The 4,144-nt window shown below is 41.7% G+C and overlaps 1 non-coding gene across 1 annotated transcript; it reads left to right on the top strand.

Annotated features, from left to right (window-relative positions):
- Positions 1 to 2,825: 2,825 nt before the first annotated feature.
- LOC141589172 (small nucleolar RNA R71) lies at positions 2,826 to 2,932 on the top strand. The gene has a single exon (XR_012520121.1). It is a non-coding gene; the product is annotated as a small nucleolar RNA R71 (small nucleolar RNA).
- Positions 2,933 to 4,144: the final 1,212 nt, after the last annotated feature.

The raw sequence follows: 4,144 nt of genomic DNA, 5'->3' as shown, positions 1-4,144 counted from the left end.
CCGTGCGGATTAGGCTCAATCCGTGCGGATTCTGCTTCTTCTACCTTTGCAAAAACTCGCCTAAAGACGGGCGGATTCTCGAGAATCCGCTCGGATTCTTTTGTTAAGGGACGGGCGGATTTCTTCAAAGACGGACGGATTTCTCGTCGAGAAATTTGCTTGTTTTCCTCACCGCAAAGACGGACGTCTTTTTCCCAGGACGGACGGATTCTTCAAGACGGCGGATTTTCGAAATCCGCTCGGATTCTTTAACAGATCAAGAAATTTTCAAAACTCAGCGCTTGATTGGGACGGGCGTCTTTTCGCAGACGCTCGGATTACATAAGACGGGCGGATTCTTGGGAATCCGCTCGGATTCTTCCCCTATGTACACGGATTCAGTTCCACCCGTGCACAGCGCATTCCCTTTATCATTCTTCCATTCTTTCTTCAAGTCTTGTGTTCTTCATTGTGGGGGCACTACTAAGGCATGGATAGCCTAGGTAATTGCCATCCCCACACTAAGGTAAAGCACTACACATCAATTGAAATTGTTAGTCCCTCCCTCACTTCTCTCTTACATGACAATTATTTTGATCAAAGTAAATAAAAATCCAAAGATGACAAAAATGCAATACAAGAATTGAAATGTAAGTTAGGGAGTTAGAAATATTTACAAGTGGTGGTTTAGGGAGGACTCCACCAAACTCTCATTCTTGATGAGATGTCAAGGGGGCATGTTCAAGGTGTTGTTGATGTTGCTCAACACCTTGAAGAAGTAATCAAAAGCTTGTTCATTATCATGGTAGAGGTTCTCAATGGACCGTGGCCCTTGTTGTTGATCATGATCGATGGCATGTCCAATGTAGGAATTAAAAATCCCTTCAAATTCGTCGTCCCAAAGACCACAAACTTCATTGAGTTGATCATTGAAAATCTCTTGCTTAGATGGAGACAACTCTCCCAATTTCTTCTCTTGGCCAATGAGGCCATCCTCTTCTTCCTTGGTTGATTTTGATGAGCTTTGCAAGCTCTCCTTGTCACAATTCACTTGCTCTTTGAATGGAGCATCTTCAATTTTCTTCTTCCATTGGAGTTCCGATTTCTTCTTCTCATCTTTTCGGCTATAATGATCAATCATGAAACATGGCTCATGCAAACGAGGATCTCTCATGGTCTTGTCAAGATTAAACGTTATGCTTTCATCTCCCACTTCTAGAGTGAGCTCACCATGTTTCACATCAATTACCGCACCGGCGGTGTGTAGGAAAGGTCTTCCTAGGATGATTGGAATGTTGGAATCTTCCTCCATATCAACAATGACAAAGTCCACCGGGATGAAAAACTTCCCAATTCGCACGGGGACATCTTCTCATATCCCTAATGGTGTCTTCGTCGATCTATCGGCCATTTGGAGTGTGATGTTGGTGCATTTAAGCTCTCCCATCCCCAACCTTTTACTTACCGAGTATGGCATGACACTCACACTAGCCCCTAGATCACATAAGGCTTTGTTGATCGTCGTGTCGCCAATGGTACATGGTATTGAGAAGCTTCCCGGATCCTTTAACTTTGGAGGTGAACTCCCTTGAAGTATTGCACTACTCACCTTAGTGAAGGCGATAGTCTCAAGTTTCCGGATCGACTTCTTCTTTGTGAGGATATCTTTCATGTACTTTGCATAGGCCGGAACGTGATTGATTAATTCCGTGAAAGGAATTGAGACTTCTAAATTCTTCACAATTTCCATGAACTTTCCAAGTTGATCATCAAATTTGGGCTTGGCTTGACGACTTGGAAAAGGAAGTCTAATCACAATGGGCTCCTTCTCTTTGGCCTTGTCTTCATTTTTCTTTGAACTTTCTTCTTTTGATGATTCTCCATCTTTGGAGTTTTGCACAATTTCTTCCTTTTCACTAGCTTCCACAACTTCATCCTCAACTTGCTTCTTCGGTGCTTCATACCTTGTGCCACTTCTCAAGTGAATGGCACTAACCGTTTCATGTCTCGGGGGATTACTTTGAGGTGGTAATTGCCCCTTTTGTCTTTGTGAGCTTGAAGATGCTAGTTGAATCAATTGTGTTTCCAACATCTTGGTGTGAGCTAGAATGTTGTTGATGGTGGTTTCCTTTGCTTGGCTATCTTTTTGCATTTGGGTGAAAAATTCTTGTTGATTCTTTTGCATTTGGAGGACCGCTTTTTGGACATCAAAACCTTGGTCATTTTGGTGATTGTATGGATTTTGATTTTGGTAACCTTGGTTTTGATTGTAAAAGGGTCTTTGATTTTGGTTTCTCATGGGTGGTGGAGTGTATGTTGTTTGAGGGTTTTGAACATTTTGGCTTTTGTATGAGAGATTTGGATGGAATTTGGTGTTTTCATTGTAAAAGTTGGAATAAGGGGTACCACTCTTGTATGCTTGGAAAGAATTCACTTGTTCATTTGTTCCCCTACATTCATTTTGGTCATGTCCCAAAGTTCCACAATTCTCACATATCCCACTTGGGATTGATGAGGATGCCGTCATGGCATTAACATGATGCTTCGATGATTTTGAGTTTTCCTCAAGTCTAGCCATAGCTTGTTCAAACTTCAAGTTGATTGTGTCAATGTGAGCACTAAGTTGAGCACCCAATTGAGTAACGGAGTCCACTTCATGCTTTCCTCCTCTAGTAGCCTTGCGAGGTCTACTATATTGTGAGTTATGGACCGCCATTTCCTCAATCTTGTTCCATGTTTGATTGTCATCAACTTCGGTGAACATTCCATTTGATCCCATATTGAGAATGTTCCTAGAATCTTCATATAAACCATTCCAAAATTGTTGTACCAAAAACCATTCGCTAAGTCCATGGTGAGGACATGAGCGACAAATACCTTTGAACCGCTCCCAAGCTTCATACAAAGACTCTTCATCCCTTTGCTTAAAACCCGTAATTTGAGCTCTTAGCATGTTGGTCTTTTCCGGTGGGTAGAATTTTTTGTAGAAAGCTAGAGCCAACTTCTTCCAAGAATCTATTCCAAGGGTGGCCTTATCAAGGCCCTTCAACCATTGCTTTGCGGTGCCGATTAAGGAAAAAGGAAATAAGACCCATCTAATTTGGTCTTGAGTCACGCCCGTTTGAGAGATAGCATCACAATAATCGCAAAAGGTTTCCATATGAGAATGAGGATCCTCACTAGGCATCCCCCTAAATTGGCTCCTCTCAACTAGTTGGATGAAGGCGGACTTGGCAATAAAATTCCGGTGAGATGTTGCGGTGTAGGAGTACCATTTGGTAGATTCTCCTCGGTGGGTACGGAGTGTGACGAGAATTTTTGCATTGTAGGTGGATTTTGTGGGGTATTGTGTAATGGGTTTTCTTCTCCTTCTATTGCGAAAGGATTGACAAACTCACTAGTGGGTTGAACAACTTCACCAACACCTCTCAAATTCCTCCTAACAAGTCTCCTATTGTTCGTCAAGGTTCTTTCGATTTCACGGTCAAAAGGTAACAAATCACCTTGTAACCTTCTAGACATGCAAAATATCAAACAACTCAAAAACAATTAGAACAAACCTTGAGGAGTTTTACTTCCTCAAGGCGAAGAAAGACACAACTAATAACAAAAAGGAAATCTAAGTCAAACAAACACCGTCCCCAACGGAACGCCATTTTTGATGCGATCCCGCTAAGTGTTCACAAATTAAGATGTGGTCGTTGGTCACGGTCGAATCAAAACACAATTTATAGCTTAACAAGCAACTCTACAATTAGTAAAGAGGCAAGTAAAGGTCGGATCCCAAGGGACGGGAGTTGAAATGAGATTTCTATTGTAACTAGTGGTGTCTAAGGGGTGTCACAAATTGGGTTGATGTAGAAGGTTACTAAACTAGAATAACAATGAAAATAAACAAGCAAGATGAATAAAAGGGGTGTAAACAATTGATTAAAGGCACTAGGGTGTCATGGGATCATAAGGGAATCATGGGATATGATCATACAAACATGTTCTCAAATTATAAGCAAGCAATTATTGTTGTGATGGATTGAGTTGGGTTATATCTTACAATCCTAGGAAAGTTTGGGTCCGGAGCCGAATCGATTAGATTGTACAACACCTACAAGTCGACTTAATCTTCCCTACTCAACAACATGCATGGTCTAATGAGACTCGAGTTGGG

The sequence above is a fragment of the Silene latifolia genome, chromosome 6, assembly GCF_048544455.1.
Source record: "Silene latifolia isolate original U9 population chromosome 6, ASM4854445v1, whole genome shotgun sequence".
Lineage (NCBI taxonomy): Eukaryota > Viridiplantae > Streptophyta > Magnoliopsida > Caryophyllales > Caryophyllaceae > Silene > Silene latifolia.
The sequence above is the reverse complement of the archived record's forward strand: the minus strand, read 5'-3'. Positions and strand labels throughout refer to the sequence as shown.